This window comes from Quercus robur, chromosome 11, assembly GCF_932294415.1.
Source record: "Quercus robur chromosome 11, dhQueRobu3.1, whole genome shotgun sequence".
Classification (NCBI taxonomy): Eukaryota; Viridiplantae; Streptophyta; class Magnoliopsida; order Fagales; family Fagaceae; genus Quercus; species Quercus robur.
This window is the reverse complement of record NC_065544.1, coordinates 16,467,223-16,490,049: the sequence shown is the minus strand read 5'-3', so window position 1 is coordinate 16,490,049 and position 22,827 is coordinate 16,467,223. Positions and strand designations below refer to the sequence as shown.

Below are 22,827 nucleotides of genomic sequence, written 5' to 3'. Positions count from 1 at the left end.
ATAGTAAATTACATCCGATTTGAACGAAAATTGATTTGCATGTTAAGTATATAATATATATGTAATTCAACGGTTAGATTTTCAAAATTCATATCCAAAAAAGAAAAATACGAAAAATTTGAAGAGTTACACTTCAAACTAGCTTGGAGAAAAACTTTGTTTCATTAAAAACATATATACTCTCCACTTTTGTCTCATCAATTTTTCATCTTCTCTAAGATTTGTAGGAAAAAAAAAATAATAATAAAAGTACAGAAAGAGCCATGTTAACAGTTGCGCGGTGGGTATTTAATGAATTTGTTAACAATTAGATAGGTGGGTATTTAATGAATTTGCTAACGGTTAGGTAGCTGGGTATTTAATGGATTTGCCACTTTGACCGGTTAATAGAGTTTTTCATTTTATATGGTCATCCTCAGTCGCTTTAGCTATGCAATCTGCAACCACATACTTGTGTTGTGAAATTCACTATTAACTTAGTACTCCAGCCAATGCATTACGTTTTCTGTTGAAGGCTTGAAGCACTCGGCAGACTCAACCATCAAAATCCTGCTGCTTTTGCCTGGGTGTCTAAGACACAGAAAGTAAGAGAGTCCAATTTACAACGCCTTTCTCACTGGTTAGTTAAAACTTCTTATTAGTAATTTTGTCATAGTCGTCGTGATCTAAAGTGGAAGACTATGATCAGCTCTTCTCTGTTTTTTGAATAACATTTTTCATTTTATTTTATGATTTGTTTGCAGCTATTTTTCGATTGTTCATTTTCATTTTTTGGCTGTTTTCATTTTTCTCTAAAAATTGGAAACGAAAACTTTTTTTCTATTTTCTAGTTTTGTACATTAAGCAAATAAGCTAAAAAGCTAAAAGCAAAGCAGGAGCCGATCTTTGTTGTTACATGTTGCAGGATCTGTTTGAAGACCTATATCTGATCCCAAAATTTTGGGAATAAAACTTTGTTGTTGTTGTTTAATTTGATTATGACACAGTTTGTTCAGGCCATATATGATGTTTGCATTCTCATTCAGTTTGAAAGAACGAGGCTATAATGATTCTTCTGTTATTGTGTTCTTAATGTAACTAGTTCAACCGTTCAAGTTGTGCTGTCACTTCCCTGTACTACTAGTTTAAAACTTTAGAGCCAAATAAAAAAGAAACTGGAAAACCAGAATCTATTACCTGAGATTGTCTTATCGTAAAAAATGAGAGTTAGCTCTGAAAAGTACTAGTTTATTGTAATGTAGCCCAAGTATAGTCACAGGTCAATGAATGATTTACTTTTTATGTAATGAAGATGTAGCTTAATTACCAAGATTAAGAAACGAAAGTCTTCTTTTGTGGCTATACATTTGGACTCATTTTCTTGAGCTTGTTTACCATAATTCTGAGTCAAATTAAAACAGTTAAATCCAAATCAATTGCATGCTCATATGCATATGCGTGCATACTCACATACACATGTGCTTCATTTATGTCTCATATGATTTGAATTTTATAACAGTTAAACAAAAGATGCCTCCTAAAAGAGGAGAGATAGAGGATCCAAAATTTATGGGGCTTGTATGGGTATTTTTGGTGAGTGGGCAAATGAAATTAGGACATGAAAAATTATACCTCAACAACGGCTCTCCAAGGTCAACCATTTCACAAAAGGAAATCTCAGATTCTCGAGCAACACTCCAACAGAATATTCTCTGTATCCAAACCGAGCCAAACATGTCAGGTGTACACACCAAGGTCAGCAACTCTACACGCTCCACTGTAGACAACTCTGTGGGCCTAAAACATGGCACGTGGAAAAGACTTGGGGCACCAAACCATGCAATGACTATTGGATGAAGAAACAAAAAGCCTTGGGCAAGCTCATGGTAGACAATTTGAGATCGGCAGTGGCTGATATGCAACACTGCCGAGAGCAATGAGAGCAATGAGTATCTTGAGCTGAAACTCTTAGGGGCTTAGGAACCTCCGATTTAACGCTCTTGAGAGAGCCATGAATAAAAAAGCTCTCATATGTGTCTTCTTAATAGAGACCAAACTCACTACGAACAACTCAACAACATGAAGCAAAATTGGGATTACAACCAAGGCCTTTGTGGTTTCAAGTGATGGTCATAGCGGTGGTCTAGCTCTCCTGTGGAAACCTAAAGCTCATGTACATATCCAAAACTTTTCTCGTTGGTTCATTGATACCTATATAGTTTGTGCTAACGCAGGTCTAAAGTGGAGGCTAATTGGCTTCTATGGTCATCCTAATACAAGCAAGCGAGAGGAAACATGGACACTACTTGAATCACTCCAACAATATCCCATGGCTATGCTTAGGTGACTAAAATGAAATAATCAGCCATTCCGAGAAGAGTAGAGGAGGCTTGAGACCAACTTGATAGATGGATCGATTTTGCACTGCAATTCATCATTGTGGCTTTGTTGACTTGGGCTACACTAGATCCCCTTTCACTTGGTCTCGAAACCACCCTACTGATGGCTGCATACATATTCGGTTAGACTAAGCACTTGCCACACCTACATGGAAATCATTGTTTTGGTGAGCTACTGTTCACCATATCTCTATGTCCACCTCTGACCACTCCATGCTTGCAGTGTATCTACCCACAATCAGACCACATCATTCCCCACCTTGCCATCCTTTTCGCTTTGAAGCAATGTGGCTCTAGGATTCACGATGTGTTAAAGTTGTCCAAGAAACATGGATGGAAGGATTGTAAGGATTGTACAAACTGGATGGCACCCAAATCACAAACTGCATTGACAGTTGTAGAGCTCGACTATCCTCTTGGAACAAAAACAGATTTGGCCATGTTGGACGACAAATAACACACCTGGAAAAAAAGCTTCAAGTTCTTGAACTAAACCAACTGAATAATTTTGAGCATATAGAGGATGTCCATAAAGATCTTAACTGTTGGCTTGATGCTGAAAATACCATGTGGGATCAATGGGCCAAGCACATGTGGATCACTGATAGCAACTGGAATGCCTCTTTCTTTCATCAAAATACCTCTAACCGTAAGCAAAGAAACTCTATCAAAGGCCTCACTGATAACAGCGGAGTATGGCATGAAGATGACCAGATTACAGAAAGGATTATATTAGGTTATTTTTCTAATATTTTTTAGTCCAATGGTCCCACTGACACAATAGCTATTGTTGTGCCCTAAAACAGATGCATCCAAAGAAATCACTTGGCTCCCATGGTATGCCTCTGCTATTCTATCAACACTTTTTGTTGCTTTATAGTGAGTGTGTTACTAAAGCTGTACTTGATTTTTGAATTTGGGAATCATCCCTTGAAAATTTAATGAAACTCATGTTATCCTTATCCCTAAAGTAAAAAACCCTACAAAGATAACACAATACATACCCATAAGCTTGAGTAATGTTATCTTTAGATTAGCCTCCAAAGTTATTGCAAATAGACTGAAACGTTTCCTCCCCAATATAATTAGTGAACATCAGAGTGCTTTCATGTCTTCTCACCTTATTACTGATAATGTTTTAGTTGCTTTTGAAACTATGCATCACCTAAACTAAAAAAGAAGTGGTAAAACTGGGAAGATGACCTTGAAACTTGACATAAGCAAAGCTTTTGATAGGGTAGATTGGGGTTGTCTTCATGATATAATTCAGAAAATGGGTTTTGATTCTAAATGGGTAAATCTCATGATGCAATGTGTTACTTTTGTTACACACTCCATCAAATTAAATGGCAAACCCCGTGGCCACATTACCCCCACTAGGGGCTTGAGGCAAGGGGATCCCATTCCCCATTCCTTTTCTTGCTTTGTGCAGAGGGCCTCTCATCTCTTCTTCAACAAGCCACGTCAACTGACTCACTTTGGGGGGTCACTGCTTGTCTATAAGGCCCATGGATCTCTCACTGCTTTTTTGTAGATGATAATATAATTTTTTGTCAAGCCACCAAGGAGGATTGCAATCAACTTGAGCAAATCTTGGAAACTTATGAGCAAGCATCAAGCCAAAAAATCAATCGTGAGAAGACCTCTTTATTTTTCAGCCGAAACACCCCACAAGATCTCCAGGAAGAGATAAAGGAATGTTTTGGAGCAATGTTTATATAGCAACATGAAACATACCTTGGCCTTCCTTCTTTGGTGGATGATCAAAGAAGAACACCTTTTGTGCACTAAAGGAAAGGCTGGATGACAAATTATCAAGGTAGAAGGAGAAGATGCTCTCATAAGTAGGCAATGAAATTCTCATTAAAGCAGTGGCACAAGCTATCCCAACATACACCATAAGTGTTTTCAAACTTCTTGATACTCTTTGTGGCGAGATGACTAGCATGGTTTGGGCTTTTGGTGGAGTTAATCCAATGAGAGAAATAAAATGGCATGGCTTGGGTTTTCGTAACCTCAAGGCATTTAACTTGGCACTTTTAGCCAAGCAGGGTTGGCACCAACAAACCAATACACACTCCATGCAGAACTAGGCCCACAACCTTCCTTTGCATGGTGTAGCATCATGGTTGTCCAAAAATGTGGTCAAGGCAGGGTACTGATGGAAAATAGGTGATGGATCTTCAGTGAGGATTTGGTTAGATAAATGGATTTCAAAACCAACCACTTTTCAAGCCATTTTTCCTCCAAATACACTGCCTATAGATGCACATGTTTCTCAGCTACTAGATGAGAACACAGATGAGTGGAAAGCTAACTTGATATGCTAGATTTTTCTACGAGATGAAGCTGAAACAATTTTGAGTATTCTTTGAAGCCAAAATTATGCCAGAGACCCCTTCATCTGGGCCTATACTCCACGAGGTATGTTTACTGTCAATAGTGCATACAAAGTGGCTTTATCCTTATCTTCACTATCCCACCCATTTAGAGCATCAAATGACCAAACCCATAGTACTTTTTGGTGAACCATATGGAGTCTCAATATCCCAAATAAATTGAAAACCTTTGCCTAAAGAGCAAGCCTCAATATTCTACCTACAAAGGTGAATCTTTGTCACTATGGAGTCCTAGATAACCTCCCTTATAAGGCTTAGTGATGAAACAGGTGGACACCTTTTTCAGGATTGCACATTATTGTGGTTTAAGTTGTAATAAGGAGCTAGGCCCTTAAAAATGGGAGAGGCCCAGCCCATGAAGATAGGTAAAAAGGAAGAAAGGTTTGGCCCTTAGAAATAAAGAAGGGAGGAGCCTGGCCCATAGAGAGAAAAGAATAAGTTCTAGGCCTTAGAAAGAAAGGAGGTGCAAAGGGGAGCATGAGCTAGAGACTTAAGCAAGAGGTGACATCCAAGGAAGCCCAAAAGGAAGGCAGGCCTAAGCTGGGTTGGAATGGCACAGGATCTGCCAACTCCAAGGAGGGATCCTAGAGGAAAGACTAGCATAAGGGATCCCAAACATGGACAACTCAAAATGGCATGCTTATGATAAAAGGTGGGTGCGAAAGACAAAAGGTGTCTAGTCAAAATCAAATGTCCACAACCAAGAAAAAAAAATGATGGGGACAACTGGTGATTTCGAGACCAACACCTGATGAAGAAACCTAGGATCTCGGGCAAAGAAGAGAAGGAGAACCAAGAAGGAAGCTGGCTAGAAGCCTTTCCAGTTACACTATCATCAAGAAAGGATCCGCCCTATTTTGAGTAAAGAAACAAGTCATGAGAGGTCAACATCATAGCCTCAGAGCTTTGAGATGTCCTTTTTAAGGCCTTAGGGAAAGAATAAGAAACCTTGACCTTGGAGAAGCATTTGGACTTACTCAGAAGGGAACTCCCATAAAAGGAAGTCAGCAAGGGAGCTTTAGATTGTCAAAACCTAGAAAAATGAAATAAGAATAAAAAGGGGTTAAGGACATTGATTGTCAAAACCCGCCACCAAAGCTTTCAAATATGACATTGGTCTTGGTAACCAGCACACAAAAGAGAATGATGGTTGGTGTTAAGGAGCATCCAAGTAGCACTATAAAAGGGGAAAAATGGCCCAACAAAGCCGCGGTGAGTCAAGCCTAGTCCACTAACCATCAACACCATTCTTTGGAGGCCTAGGATCCCCCCAAACCATTGGGCCTAGGCACTGTCCAAAGCAAGAACCCATACACATCAGCCTGTGAAACTTGGGAAGTTACTAGTTTTCCAATTGATCTCAGAGGCATACAATACAGGGAGTTTATAGACTTTATCTAGCACCTTATCTTTGTTCAACATGTAGGGATGGATTTACTTGAATTCACTATCACAACTGCTTGGTGCATGTGCTTTAATAGGAATAAAACTCGGCTTGGGGCTCCATAACAATCTTGTAGAGAGATTATCCATAAAGCCCACTCCATGCTTGAAGACTTCAAACTTGCACAGCTACGAAGACCACAACACAAGGAAGCTACTAACAGACGCTGGATCCCCCTAGATTTCTTGAAGTACATAGTAAACACAGGTGCCGTTGTTTTCTCAAATACTAAGGCGGTGGGGAATGGAGTTGTGGTACGCAATCATGAGGGATCAGTAATTGCGGCTTTAAGCAGACGCTTACCTCTTTCACTGGGACCTCTAAAAGCTGAAGTAAAAGCCATGGATGAAGTAATTTCTTTTGCCAGAGATATTGGACTACAAGACGTTATCTTCAAAACATACTCAACCATCATCAATGGTGCTCTTACTAGCTCTAGTTTCCATTGACAACATTGTCAGCATTCGCCACAATTGCAATATTTTAGAAGTTCTGAACTGCTGCATGTTCGACGACAAGGAAACAAACTAGCTCATACTTTGGCACGTCACGCCAAAGGAATTGATAATTCTGTAACTTGGATTGAGGAAACTCCATCTTTTATTGAGTCCTTGGTGATTTAGGATGCTTTGTATTTATCCTCTTATTAATAAAATTTTCATATTTCTCATCAAAAAAAACAAAAAACAAAAACAAAAACAAAAACAAAAACAAATCTAGAAAGCTAAAGAGAAAATATTATATCTCTATTTCATATCTTTTTCACATGGCCGTACATGAAGGCCTACTTATAAATTATAATATAGTGTGTAATCCATGCCATTAAAAAATATGTTTAAAGAGGCAATGAATGACTTTCCTGTTTATCCCTTTAAAATGTTTTGACTATTCTCAAGCATAACAAACTAGATGTTAATGCCATACACAAATAAAGAGATATTTTGATTTGAAATAAATATATAATTGATAGGCCTAACAAACCTCCTTGCCCAGACGAACCCATTAAGCACCTTCGTCAACCCCTCCACTTTGTGGATGAAGGAAGGTAAGCCACTAATAAAGGATTCAATACCTCGAACAGTTACAAACTAGCTGTTAGGCCGTTGGAAGCTCATCAAAACCTATATTAATGAGCCTAGAGGCGTTACAAAAGATGCACTAAAACCACAATAAAGGCCACAACGACTAGAAGCAATAGAGCCATATATAAACACCTCTCAGAACTAGACAAGGTACATACACACTTCCTAATATACAAATACACCGTAGCTCTGATATTCTAAGCTCTTATACTTTCCTAAAGCTTCTATACGCTGACTTTATCATCAGAGACTTTGTGGCAGGCACCACATTGGTGACCACCTACGGAGGGCTTTTCACGACAATTTCAGGCACAGGGACAAGGTTGCTGACTCATTTGGACAAACCTACTCAACTGACGATCACAACATCATCAGTTTGGCACCATTTGTCGGAATGACATTTTCGTACTGAGGTTCCAGAGTGTAGTTCCATTCAAACTAAAAAGTCCAGATGGAGTCCAACACTCCCCAAGATTCTGCAGTATTAGCCTTGTAAATCCAAACACTCACAGCCAGCGTGGAAGAGCTTACTAGACAGAACCAGGAGATAAGGCTGCAACTGCAGCAAGAGGAGAACCAGTCTAGGACCAACCGGGATGACGATGAAGATAGCCATAGAAGGAATGACCGCCGAAGACCCGCCACTCCAGAAGGACCGAGCTTGGACCTTCTTAGGGAAATGAGAAAGGAGATGGACAAGCTGAGAAGCACAATTAAAGAAAAAATAGATCGGAGCCTAGATAGGATCATCAAGAGGATGGATTCACCCTTCATAGGGTGGTCCTAGAATGCCCAATGCCATCAAAGTTTTGTCTACCTCAGCTCAAACCGTTTGACGAACTGAAAGACCCTCTGGATCACCTCAACACTTTCAAGACAACTCTAGGTCTTCAATAGCCCCCTGACAAAATACTGTGCCGTTCTTTCCCTATCACCGTCAAAGGAACTATGAGGGAGTGGTTAACGAAGTTACCAACATCGTCCATCGACAACTTCAAGCAGTTGGGCAATTCCTTCTTACACCACTTCATCGGGGGACAACGCTCGAGAAAGCTAGCAGACCACTTGCTTACCATTAGACAACAAGAAAATGAGACCTTGAGGTCATACGTGAAGCATTTCACTCGAGAAACTTTAGAGGTAGACGAAGCGAATGACAAAGTACAACTAACAACTTTTAAGGCTGGTTTGAAGTCCAGGGAGTTCGTGGTCTCACTCACAAAGAATCCCTCTAAGACGATGGCAAAGATGCTCCTAAAGGCGCAGAAGTACATGAACGCCAAAGATGTCCTAGCAGCAATATAAGATGTAGAGAAGTCCAATAGGAGGGAACGAAAGGAAGACGAATGTAGAGGACGAAAAGAGGAGCAGATAGATCGTCAGAATACTGACAGGAACAAACAGAAAGATGATAAAACCCCTCGAACGGTAAAATTCACTCCTTTAGTTATGCTTATTGATAAAATTTTGACACAAATTAAAGATGAACATTACCTCAAATGGCCAAAGCCGTTGCACTCGTCACCCAATGTGCATGACAAGAAGAAATATTGTCGTTTCCATAAGGATCACGGCCACTATATAGAAGATTGCAGAGACTTAAAGGAGCAGAAAGAGGAACTCATCCAAAAGGGAAGTTGCAGAAATATGTCAAGAAAGGAAACTCCAACAAATCTAGAGATAATAACAAGGACAAGCACGAAGCCTTTCTGAGGGACAAGGACCACACATCCCATCGTCCACAGAGTGCGATTGGGGAGATAAATATGATCACAAGAGGGCCATCCACAGGAGGATTATTTAGATCCCTCAAGAAATCACAACAGAGGCAGATGAATAGCATCCACAGGATACCACCCCTGAAGTAGAGACAGACAGATAGGGACATCTTTTTCTTGGAAGAAGACGCTAAAAGAGTGAAGCAGCCACATGACGACCCCTTGGTTATAATGCTTATGATCGAGGGGCTTAACACTAGGAGAATCCTTGTGGACAACGGTAACTCTGCGGACATCATCTACCTCTCTACTTTTCAATAGTTGAAGTTGGATCCAAGAAGACTGCGTCCCTTCGAGTCCCCTCTCGTCAGCTTCAGTGGAGACAAAGTGTATCCCAAAGGCATAGTGACACTAATAGTGATAGTGGGGTCTTACCCGCGACAACTAACTTGTCAGCTAGACTTCCTGGTGGTAGACTATCCTTCTTCATGCAACGTGATCATTGGGAGGTCTACACTCAATTTTTGGAAGGCAGCCACGTCCACCTATTACCTGAAGGTAAAGTTCCCAACAGAAAATGGTGTAGGCAAGGTAAAAGGAGATTAGGTGTTAGCTAGGGAATGCTACCAAACAGTGTTAGTTGCAAAGGAAAATCATACATGGATGATCGAGGAGAAGGAAGAGAAGGTTGAAGCCTTGGAGATCGTGGAACTGGTAGACAAGGAACTGACAAAGACTACAAGGGTAGGGACGACTCTAAGCCCAGAAATGAAGGAGAAACTAGTCCAATTCCTTAAGGACAACCTGGACGTTTTCGCATGGAGTCACGAGGATATGCTAGGCATACCCACCAAGATCATCCAAAACAAGCTAAATGCAAATCCCGAGAAGAAGCCTGTCCAATAGAGATGACGGGTCTTTTCTCCAGAACGAAACCAAGTAATCACGGACGAGATCAACAAACTGCTAGCAGTGGAGTTCATCCGCGAGGTCTATTACCTTGATTGGCTAGCCAACGTCGTCCTGGTAAAGAAGGAAAATGGAAAATGGAGGATATGCATAGACTTCACGGACCTAAACAAGTTCTGCCTAAATGACAACTTTCCCTTGCCAAGGATAGATTAGTTGGTGGATTTCATGGCAGGACATAAACTCCTAACATTCATGGATGCATTCTTAGGATACAACCAGATAAAAATAGCAGAAGAAGACTAGGAGAAAACTGCCTTCATCACAAGGTAAGGGCTCTACTACTATAAGGTAATGCCTTTCGGATTGAAGAACGTAGGAGCAACCTATTAGAGGTTAGTAAACAAAATGTTCAGCAAACAGATCGGGTGGAAGATGGAAGTGTATGTGGATAACATGCTTGCCAAGAGCAAGGAAGAGTCTGCTTACCTGGACGACCTCCAAGAGACGTTTACTACTCTCAGGCAGTATCAAATGAAGTTAAACCCCCAACAAGTGTGCCTTTGGGGTAGCGTCAGGGAAGTTCTTAGGGTTCATGGTGTCCTAGAGAGGGATAGAAGCAAACCCAAAGAAGGTGCAAGCCATACTAGAAATGACGTCACCCGAAACTGTGAAGGAAGTCTAGAAACTCACAAGAAGAATAGCAACACTCAACAGGTTCGTCTCTAAGGCAACGGACAAATTCCTGCCATTCTTCAAGACGCTGAAGCAAGCTTTCACCTGGACAGAAGAGTGCAAAAAAGCCTTCCAGGAGCTCAAACAATATGTGAGCAATCCACCCCTTCTGAGCCCGTCCAAAGAGGGAGAATACATGTATTTATACTTGGCAGTGTCAACTACAGTGGTGAGTGTAGCCTTGATTCGGGAGGAGGATGGAACTTAACTCCCAGTCTACTATGTCATGCAAGCCTTCCAAGGAGCTAAAGCAAAATACCCATGGATCGAGAAAATTGCATTTGCCTTGATTGTAGCCTCCCGAAAGCTGCACCAATACTTCCAGGCGAATCCTATCCTAGTGATGACAGACCAACCCATAAAGAAGTTAATGAACAAGCCTAAGGCTACAAGAAGGATGATTCAGTGGGCAGTCGAGCTTAGCTAATTCGACATTAAGTACAACCCCAGAATAGCTGTCAAGGCTCAGGCATTAGCAGACTTCATCGCCGAGTTTATAGTCCCAGATGAGGACAAGGCATTGGACGAAGCAGAAAGATGGACGATCCAGACTGACGGGTATTAAGCTCGAAAGAAAGGGGGAGTAGGGGTTATTATCATCACCCCAAAAGGAGAGACACTTAAGTATGGAGTTCAGCTGATGTTCCCTGCCACCAACAACGAAGCTGAATACGAGGCAATACTGACGGGACTAAGGGTCAGAAAGGCGTTGGGCGCCAAAAACCTGCTTTTCCAAAGCAATTCAAAGCTGGTTGTGGGGCAAATAAAGGAAAAATATGAAACAAAAGAGTAGAGGATGCAGAAGTACTTGAGGCTGACGAGGAATTTGGCCCAAGAATTTGATCGGGTAGAGGTCATATAAGTCCCCGGAAGCCAGAATATGGGGGCAAATGAGATAGCAAAACAGGCGTCGTCAGGAGTAGGGCTAACGAGCATGGATTTAAAGATGAAGTCCAGAAGTGTCCCAACATTGAAGAAATCCCCACCTTTGCAATCCAGAGTGAAAACAGCTGGATGACCCCAATTCTATCCTTCCTCCAAGATGGACGACTTCCACAAGATGTTGAGGAAGCTAGGAAAGTCAGGAAGAGGGCAGCCAGGTTCACTATCATGAACGACTCCCTATACAAAAAAGGCTTCTCCATGCCCTACCTGAAGTGCGTCGACGAAAGCGAGGCCAAGTACATCCTAGAGGAGGTTCATGAAGGAATCTGCAGAGATCATGCAAGCCCAAGGTCCCTGGTAAGTAAAATCATTAGAACAGGTTGCTTTGGGCCTACTATGCAGAAGGATGCAAGATAGTTCATCGAGAGATACGACAAATGTTAAAGATTTAGAAATGTTCAACGCATCCCAGCAGAGAGACTGATGCTAATAACCTTCCCGTGGCCATTTTCCCAGTGGGAAATTGACATCGTGGGCCCACTACCCCGAGGTAAGAGACAGGTAAAGTTTTTACTGGTCACTATTGATTATTTTACAAAGTGGGTTGAAGCAAAATCACTAGCAACCATCACGGAGGCAAAGGTCTAGAACTTCGTGTGGAATAACATAGTTTGCAGATTCGGGATACCACAGACGATCATATCGGACAACAGGCAGCAGTTTGACAGTCAAAACTTCAAAGACTTTTACTTGGGATTGGGGGATCAAGAACCAATTTTCGTCTCCAGGTCACCCCCCAGGCTAATGGACAGGCAGAAGTGACAAACTAAACGCTGCTCAAGATCATCAAAGCTTGGTTGGAGGAAGCAAAGGGCACTTGGCCAGAAGAATTACCTAATGTCCTGTGGGCATACAAGACTACCTCAAGAACCCCGATAAAAGAAACTCCCTTCAGGCTTACCTATGGCACCGAGACAGTAATTCCAGTTGAAGTGGGAATCACTAGTATGAGAAGAGAAGTCTTTAGTGAAGGCAACAACGACGATCAGCTGAGAGTCAACTTGGATTGCCTAGACGAAGTAAGAGACAAAGCATCCCAGAAGATGACAAAATACCAGCAGAAGATGGCCGAGTACTACAACAAAAGAGTGAAATTCAGGCAACTAAACATAGGGGACCTCGTCTTACGTAAAGTCACACCTGTAACTAAGGATCCAACCTAGGGGAAGCTTGGTCCAACCTAGGAAGGACCCTACAAGGTCATCCATTACTTAAGACAAGGCATTTATCATTTGGAAACGATGGACGAGAAGAAACTACCACGACCGGGGAATATTGAGCATTTGAAGAAGTACCATCAATAAATGTAATAGACGATTGTATCCACATTTGAAAGAAAGCAATAAAAGTACTATTCAACTAACATCCCAATGTACTGTATGCAAGTCCAAAAGTAAGATCTTGGCTAAGTAATAAGATTCCGTCTAGACGGATGTAAATTACTGACAAAGCCAAGTGACAAGATCCCTTAAATGGGTGTAAGTCATCTAAAAATAGGCTAAGTGATAAAATTCTGCCTAGACAGATGTAAATTACTGACGAAGCCAAGTGACAAGATCCCTTAAATGGGTGTAAGTCACCTAAAAATAGGCTAAGTAATAAGATTCTGCCTAGATGGATGTAAATTACTGATGAGGTCAAGTGACAATCCCTTAAATGGGTATAAGACACCTAAAAGTGGCTAAGTAATGAAATTCTTCCCAAACGGATGCAAGCCTTATCGAGGGGTAAACAAGCAAAGATGTAGGCAAAAAGCATAAACCACATACGGATAAGAAGTGTTAAGCATAACGAAGAACAAACTAGTGGAAGCGAGAAAGTAAGTAGGTAAAACATGAATATATTTTGTCTAAATCAAACGCCCAAAAACACTGGGCAACAAATATTGTTTTGGAGATAGAATTAAAAGCCCAAAAACATACTGGGCACCCCAAAAAAAAAAAAAAACATAAGTATCTGCAAGTTCAAATGCTAGCCTCTCCACTATTAGCTCTAATAGGCTCTAGAACATTTCCCTTGGGAGTAACAATAGCAGCCTGGGCAGCCTTGTCCACAGCCATTTCTTTGTCCACGGCCTCGAAGTCTAAGTTCTGCAGGTCCACGTCAACAGGGTGCTGGACGAGATATTTCCGCAAGAGCTCGAAGCCCTTGTAGTACCAGCTGAAGAGCATATATTGTACTCGTCAGTCTATTGGAAGGCCTTAATGGACTTAACCGCAATAGTCTTCACCCGCTCCCTTGTAGCTTGGAGTTGCTCGTCCTTCTCTAGGGTCAGTTGCTTCTCCGCTCTTAGGTCATCGGACAGGACCTTTGCCTTTTCCTTGGCAGTATTGGCCTCGTCCATGGCCAAGAAAAGGTCTTTCTTCAGCTTCGAGAGCTCCACCTCCATACCCTTCACCTGGGACTTTGCGGATGAAGCTTTAGCCTCCTGGCTCAAGTACTTCGAGGTAATGTGAATGGTTTCCCCTAGTACCTGAAAAGGAGATCAAACTTTCAGAACAATGCAAAAGAAGGAAAAGGGAAAGGTAAAATTGCACAAGTATATTACCTGGACGAGCTTATGGATATGACGATCCACAATCTCCTCGATCTCTATAGCATGCAGAATGTAGGCGGAAGGCTCTGGACCAAGGCAGTGACGAGCTAAGGTTCGTGGGTCGACCGGGTCATCAAAATCGTCAATCGTTTTCGCATACTCTACAGCTACCTCGACGCGATGCTTATACCTGCTCTTGAGCTTTGGACGCTTCTTAACTACACAGAGACGACAGACAAGAAAGGTAGCGACGATTAAAATATATATATATATATATATATATATATATTTATATATAAAGGAAAAGAACAAAGAATGAGAGATGACTTGCAGAAAGACGACGCACCTAAACTCGGGGCTCTCCAACGACGGAGCAACCTAGGGATGTCACCCTAAATTTCATCAGAAGGAGTCTCCCAATCATCCCCAGACTTAAAGAAGAACCAGGATTTCCAATATCTAAAAGATGATGGCAGGCCAGTGACGATCCTAGCCTTCCTGACCCAGGGCATCAGCTCATAGTACCCATACTCATTGGACTCATTTAAACGATATAGGTAAGTGAACTCATCCACCTTGATCATGTCTCGTTTGGTGGTAGCCAGCCATATCTCTATACAGCTAATCACTATCCTCCATGAGTTTGGCATAAATTGCCTAGGAGCGATGTTGAAATGACCCAAAAGCTCCATAATGAATGGGTGGATGGGAAACCTAAGCCTGCACTAGAAAGCAGCTTCGTAGAAGCACACCTCCCCAGGTGAAAAGTGGTAGGTTCATTCCTCTTTATGAGGACGATGAATATTAACCCTCTCAGGAAACTAAAACCTATCCCTAAATCTAGAGAGGATCTCAGCATCTAAGCCCTGACCTCCCTTAGGCTAGAAGCCACAGTGTCTTCCTCTACCTCAATAGGGCCATTACTAGATGACAACCCCGTCTCAAGCTCATTGGATCTCACCTTCGACATCACTCTCTGCTCACCCACTAATTCCTCAAACCAATCAACAGATTAATGGAGTAAGGGGAATAGATTAGCCAACACTACACTTAAGCTACTACCCCTAAACACAAAACCTTCAACTAAAGGGAAAAAGGTGCGAGAAACTCCTAGAGAAGCCACCAAACGCGCAAAGAAAAATGAGACAGAGGGGCAAAGTATCCTAACTTCAGAGCTACCAACCATGGAACCCAAGAAACGAAAAAAGAAGGGCAAAGTCCTAAAAACCAAAAAAAAAAAAAATTCAGAAACCCTTACAAATTACCGATGCTACAAAGAGTAAAGAGGGTGAGAAGAAGCCATACCTCAAGAAAAAGCAACCCTAGAAAGGAAAAACACAGGGAATCACTGAAGGAATAGCTCGAAGAAGAAAAAGCATAGAGCAGCAATGGCGAAGGAAAGAGAAAGTAAAGAAGAAAGAAAAAAGAAAGGATGTTTAAAAACTGGGCATAAAAAAACCTAAAATTAGCGGGAAACCTAAGAGACAGATGAGTGGGGTATTAACTCCACTGGTTAGAACGTACCATGTGGCCACGATGTGTACGGCGTCGCCACTATGCATTAAATGTGGAACGAGACCCCAAGAGTCATGTCTGGACAAGAAACCTTTCATTTTCTGATGGTCGTCATGACACGTAAAGACGACCACAGAACCTGGGGGGGGCAACTGATAGGCCTAATGAACCTCCTTGCTCAGACGAATCCATTAAGCACCTTCATCCACCCCTCCATCTCATGGACGAAGGAAGGCAAGCCATTAATAAAGGATTCAATACCTCGGACAATTACAAACTAGCTGTCAGGCCGTTGGAAGCTCATCAAAAACCACATTAATGAGCCCAGAGGTGTTACAAAAGAAGCACTAAAACCACAATAAAGGCCACAACGGCTAAAAGCAATGGAGCCATATATAAACACCCCTCAGAACTAGACAAGTTACATACACACTTTTTAATATACAAATACGCCATAGCTCTGATATTATAAGGTCTTATACTTTCTTAAAGCTTCTATACGTTGACTGTATCATTGGAGACTCTGTGGCAGGCACCACACCGGTGACCACCTAGGGAGGGCTTTTCAAGACAATTTCAGGCACAGGGACAAGGTTGCTAACTCATCTGGACAAACCTACTCGACTGACAATCACAACATCATCAATAATAATTTTATAATAATATTCCAACATACTCTGGTACTGATTTTGCACACTAATTTTAAGGTATTTTCGAACTAATATTTGGATGATCTTAGTGTCCACGTGGTTGTTGCATTCCTAAGGAAGCCTCATTGAATCCACGCGATTGTAATTAATGTTCTTCCAACTCCAAGCATGATTTTTTACTTCCAAATTAAGGAACCGCAGATCAGTAGTTGTGAGGAAGTTTCCTTACGCTTCTCCTTTTCGTTTATATGATGCAACCCTCATAGTCATTACTGTGCAATCCATCCTCAGTCACAGTATTCTTGCCTTTTGTGTTTTGGATTCTTTGTTGGAAGCCATTGCCCCGGTGCACATGTCTCCAAATATAGAACTATGAATTTCACTTTTGAATCTGAATTCAACTTTTTTACTCTTTCCACAAACCAGTTCTTTGTCTGGCAGTAGTGATAGTTCTTTATCTAATCAGTCGCTAATTCCAGACTTTAATGACTATCCTTTCATATCATCTTTCTTTCCACCAGACACAGACACAGATGTTCATATTTCATTTTCTAATCTGAATTCCATCTTTTCACTCTTTTCACCAGCTAGGTCTATGTCTAGTAGTAGTGATAATTCATTATCTAATCATTTGCCAATTCTTGACTTCAATGACCATCCTTCCATATCAACCTTCTTTCCACCAGACTACTCTCCATCAAGTTCCGTATCTGCTTAAAGCAAACATTTCTCTTCTTATTCCATAACACCAATCTTTCCACCCATTCACTCTCAGCGAAATTCAGTATCTAGTGAAACATCACTTCATGGATTTTCTAATTCCATATCCTCAATCCTCCAACCAAACAGTTTTTATTCACCTTCAATTGAATCAGCCTAATATCATTATCAATTTACTTCAAACGAAGGTTTTACTTCAAACGAAAGTGAATCAAGTCACAGATTTAAAGATGTTTCAAGTAAAACTAAATCTCATTTTCAGGGGCCTAATATAACTAGCTAGCGCCAAATTAAATTTCATTTCTTTGACGACAATGAGAGAATCTTCCGATAGCAAGTTGAGACAGATTTCAAGCAGGCCCAAGAGAGGTGGTCCTACGCTATCTACTGGGTGTTAGACAGACCATCCAAATCTCGTTCATGGTTTTCTTTCAGTCCAGTCAAAGGATTCTACAATGTGGACGATCAAAAATTTACTGATTATAACTTGGCCTCCTCGTTCTTCCAGCTCATGGATTCGTGGTCCAATAGGGTCATGAGCCTAGTTTATAGTATTCAGAACCCCATCTGGTTAGTTGGAGAGGACTGTCTGAACGACTCAAATTATTACCGGGCTTGTGAAGGGAGTAAGTATGGACTCAAGACCATGTCTTGGATACGCATAGCGGATGGTGTCATGGAATTCGGCTCCACGAATCTCGTTTATCCACCCGTATCTACTCAAACCGAACATTCCTCTCATTGTCAAGAGCCTAATATCTCCATCAACAGTGAGAGAATCATCCCACAGCAAGTGGAGGCGGAGTTTGGGCAAGCCCAAGAGAGGTGGACCTATGGTATCTACTGGGAGTTAGACAAGCATCCAAATCCCTTTTATGGGACACTTTTAGTCCGACAGTAATAAAGCTCTACAATAAGTACGATCACAAATTATTTTACACATCTTTCTTCCAACTTAAAGAACATTCATGGTTCAACAGCATCGTGAGCCATGTTTCCTACGTTTTGAGTCACATCTGATTGGTTTGGTAGGACCACCTAAGGGGCTCAAAGTACTTCTGGTCTTGTAGTGGCCATAGATATGGGCTGAAGACCATGTATTGGATACGTAAAGAGGACATCATCATGGAATTCGGCTCCACAAAGTTGATTCACCCTGTGGCGGACCCAGGATTATTTACTAAAGGGAGGCCAAGCTAAACATAAGAAAATTTTTATGATCAAAAAGTTGTATCTAATGGTACTAAAATCATTTATAACTTATTTTAAATTTTCTACATTCGCAATTAAACAATCACTTTGATGGTGATGAGCTAAGTGTAACTCGTCCTTGAGTTGTCATCTAAAGCGTGGGAGAATTTAAGTCAGCTCGTCCAAAGGCAAGAGCACATGGAGAAACTCGTCCATAGACATCCTAGTCACACCACGAAAAGAATTCTCCATGGATGAGTATACCTACAGATGATCTCTGCATGGACGAGTTATTCACACTTGGTGAATATTATAAAAATCTTCCATAAGATTCACATAAGCAAAATATGACACGTTGCATAATACGTGGAAGAGATTCCACATACAACACCCCATGTAATCCATTTCCTTTGACAACTGCCAACATTACCCACAATGGTAATGGATCCAAACAAGTAGACCCACGTCTAATTCTCTATAAAAGGAGTAAATTCTATCCACTCAAGGTAAGTTCTAACCATTCAATATTTTCTTTCCTTGTGTCTTAAAGAGAAAACTGGCTTAACCGTTGGAGGGTCCTTGGCCGGGTCACACCGGTCACCTTTAATAGTCCTTTCTTTTTTTTTTCAAGATTTACAGCCATTACCGTGGCCCGAAGTATTTCAGCCTACTGATTTTCGTGATTCATCAGTTGGCGCCGTCAGTGGGAATCATAGTGAAAAGTTCTTGTTAGCTTTTCCATTTTCCAACACAAAAAAGTCTGCATGGTTTAGACTAGGTTAATGGCTACTAGTCCAAGACACCAGGTGAGTAGAAATGCCTCCAGTCACCCAAATCGTGCACCACCACCCCCTATGACTGTCCAGCAACAGTTACAGTTCATGGCAGCAGCAATGGTAGAACTAACGCAACAAAACCAAGAGTTAACTAGAGAAGTTAACAGGTAATGTTAACAACATGGTGGAGAACGAGGTCAAAACTCAGGGTGTGAAGGTGTTGGAAACAACATCGAGGGAGATCATTCCAGGGGTATTGTTACTAGAAGGGTGCCACGTTTGGAGAAAGAAATGGACCAGATGAAAAGAGCTATGGAAGAAATGAATGATTCCATGAGAAGAGTGAATCATGTAGATAACCTTGTCCACAAAATAGATTCCCCCTTCACTGTGTCCATCACCAGCCATCCTTTGCCTTCCAAATTCAAAATGTCCACCCTAGACTCATACGACGGGACTCACGACCCTTGCAATCACATTTCCATGTTTAAGACAACTATACATCTCTAAGGTGTTCCGGATGTGCGGAGCCTTTCCTATAACCTTGAAAGAACCAGCCAAAGTGTGGTTTGGAAAGTTGCCACCAAATACTAACTTCATTCTAGGAGTTAAGCAAGTTGTTTGTCAACAACTTTGTTCGTGGACAAAGGAAAAAGCATTCCTCGTCCAGTTTTTTTAGCATAGAGTAGGGAGAGAATGAAAGTCTATGCTCATTCATCAGCCATTTTAACAGAGAAGCCTTGTTGGTGGACGAGATGGACGATAAAATCCTTTTAGCCGCTCTCTACAATGGAGTTAGTTTAGACTTATTTATTCATAAGTTGTATGATTGTGAGCCACAGACGATGGTTGAGTTGATACACTCAGCCTAAAGCTTCGTAAATGTGGAAGACACCATTATTGCCAGGAAGAAGAAGAAAGGTGAATGACTAGAGAACAGTTATGTGCACCACTCGAAGCAAGGTCCTCATCCAAAGAAAGCCAAAGTGGGGGAGAAAAGAGATCGGGATGGCAAGAAGGAAGGGTTGTGCTCAGGACGATATTCCAACTATACTCCTTTGAACACTTCGCTTGATCAAGTGTTGATGTAAATAAAGGATGATCCATCTTTGAAGTAGCCAGAAAGAATAAAGGGAGATCTTAGCAAGAGTAATAAAACAAGTACTGTCGCTTTCATCTCGATCATGGACATGATACAGACGAGTGTTATGACTTAAAGCAACATATTGGAGTTCTTATTAAGCAAGGAAAGTTGAAAATTTTCCTTGGATGAGATCACAAGGACGAGAGACAACCAATGAAGGGCAAGGTGGAAGAACCAAACTGTCCACTGTTTGGAGAGATAAAGATGATCATAGGGGGCATGTTTATAGGAAGCTCGTCCAAACTAAGAAGAACTACTTGCGGATCGTCCAAAACGTTCAACTGTTTGGAAGACCACCAAGGATGATTAGAGAAGATGAGCAAGGTATTGTTTTCATGGACGAGGATGCCAGATGACCGCACCATCCTCATGACGATTGTCATCACTTTGACGATTGCAAATTATACAACCAGAAGGGTGTTAGTAGACAATAGATGTTCAACAGATATCTTTTATTACCTAGCTTTTCAGTAAATGAGGATTAATAAAGAGCTACTTCATCTAGTGAATGTGCCATTAATTTTGGGTTTGGAGGAATGAAAGTTCTACCATTGGGTACCATCTCCTTCCCAATCGTGGTTGGCTCTTACCCATGGCAAATCAATAAGGAAGTCAATTTCCTTGTTGTGGATTGTTCGTTTTCATATAATGCCATCATTGGACGACCAACTCTGAACAGTTGGAGAGCTGCAATGTCCATTTACCTCCTGTCTGTTATGTTCCCAACAACCTATGGTATTAGAGAAGTACAAAGAGATCAGTTGGTAGCTAGAAAGTGTTATTTAGCCATGTTGGCTATGTATGAGCATGTGCAAACAATGAATATAGAAGAAAGAAGGGTTGCTACAAAGTCTACTGAAGTACTAAAGGATATTCCTCTGGACGAAAATAACCCTGAGAGGTTCACCAGGATTGGAACAAGCATGGAAGAGAAGACGAAGCCAGACCTCATTCATTTTTTAAGGAAAAACATTGATGTTTTTGTGTGGAGTCACGAAGACATGCTAGGTATTGACCCAATATCATTACCCATTGTTTGAATGTGTATTCTTCCTCTAAGCTCGCACGTTAGAAGAAAAGGGTCTTCGCTCCTGAACGAGACAATGCCATCAAAGAGGAGGTTCAGAAGTTAACCGCGGCAAAGTTTATTCGGGAATTCTATTATCTGGATTGGTTGGTTAATGTGTTGATGGTAAAGAAGACTAATGGCAAATGGAGAATGTGTGTGGACTTCACTGATCTAAACAAAGCCTGCCCCAAGGATAGCTATCCATTGCCACACATTGACCAGATGGTAGACTCAACAGCAGGTCATAAGTTGCTAAGCTTCATAGACGCCTTCTCAAGTTATAACTAGATAAGGACGAACGAAGTAGATAAAGAGAAGACATCTTTCATTACCAGTCAAGGCCTGTTTTGCTACAAAGTAATGCCCTTCGGTTTGAAGAATGCAAGGGTAACCTATCAAAGGCTGGTCAATCATATGTTTCATCCACAAATAGGACGGAATGTAGAAGTATATATGGATGATATGTTAGTGAAAAGCTTGGATGAGAAGAAACACCTGGACGACCTTTAAGAGACTTTTGATACACTTAGGCAATACAAAATAAAGTTGAACCCAAGCAAGTGTGCTTTTGGAGTTGCATAAGGAAAATTCCTTGGTTTCATGGTTTCGCAAAGAGGGATTGAAGCTAACCCTTATAAGATTCAAGCAACCTTAAACATGGAACCTCCGAAGAATATCAAGGACGTCCAGAGCCTCACTAGATGAGTGGCAGCCTATAATAGGATCATTTTAAAAGCCATTGACAAGTGTTTACCATTTTTAGGATATTAAGGAAGGCGTTCGAGCAGACGGACGAGTGTCAACGAGCCTTTGAAGATTTGAAGACTTACCTTACTTCAACACCACTACTGAGCCTGTCCAAACCAGGAGAAGAGTTGTATCTCTATCTAGTGGTGTCTCTCCATGCAATAAGTTCAACTTTGGTATGGGAAGATGGAAACGTACAAAAACCCGTCTACTACACTAGCAAGGCCTTGAGGGGAGTTGAAAGACGATATCCACCAATTGAGAAGTTAGCATTTTCGCTAGTAACAACAACAAGGAAGCTCAGACCTTATTTTCAAGCTCATGTAATCAACATCCTGACAAATCACTTGTTGAAGAAGGCTATGAATAAGTTGGAAGTCGCAAGACGGTTAATCCAGTGGGTAGTGGAACTTAGTGAATTTGATGTGAGGTACAAACCAAGAGAAGCGATAAAAGCACAAGTCCTTGTAGATTTCATTGCTAAATTTTCTTCTACCATCTGTCAGCAAGATGGAGTTTAGGGAGCGAAACAGTGGGTCGTCCATGTTGATGGCTCGTCCACACAACATACAGGAGGAATTAGGGTTATTTTACAGACACCAGTAGGAGACCATTTGGAGTATGCAATCCGTCTACAATTTCAAACAACCAATAATGAAAGCTAAGTATGAAACTTTATTTCAAGGTCTTGAATTGGCGAAGTCACTCGGGGCAGAATCAATCCTTGTCCAAGGGGATTTGCAGTTGGTGATAAGTCAAGTAAATGGGATGTGTGAAGCCAGAGAAGAATGAATGAAAAAGTACTTAGAAAATTTAAGCAGTGTGTGAAAAGCTTTACAATGGCTGAATTTCAGCAAATTCCAAGGGAA

At 41.2% G+C, this 22,827-nt stretch overlaps 1 protein-coding gene across 1 annotated transcript in view; it reads left to right on the top strand.

Annotated features, from left to right (window-relative positions):
- The first annotated feature begins 408 nt into the window (after positions 1–408).
- The window catches only part of LOC126706332 (uncharacterized), a 45,672-nt gene continuing 23,253 nt past the window's right edge, over positions 409–22,827 (top strand). Inside the window, exon 1 of the mRNA XM_050405751.1 lies at positions 409–619. The gene's annotated coding sequence lies outside the window, so the exon portion shown is untranslated. The remainder of the gene's footprint in view (positions 620–22,827) is intronic.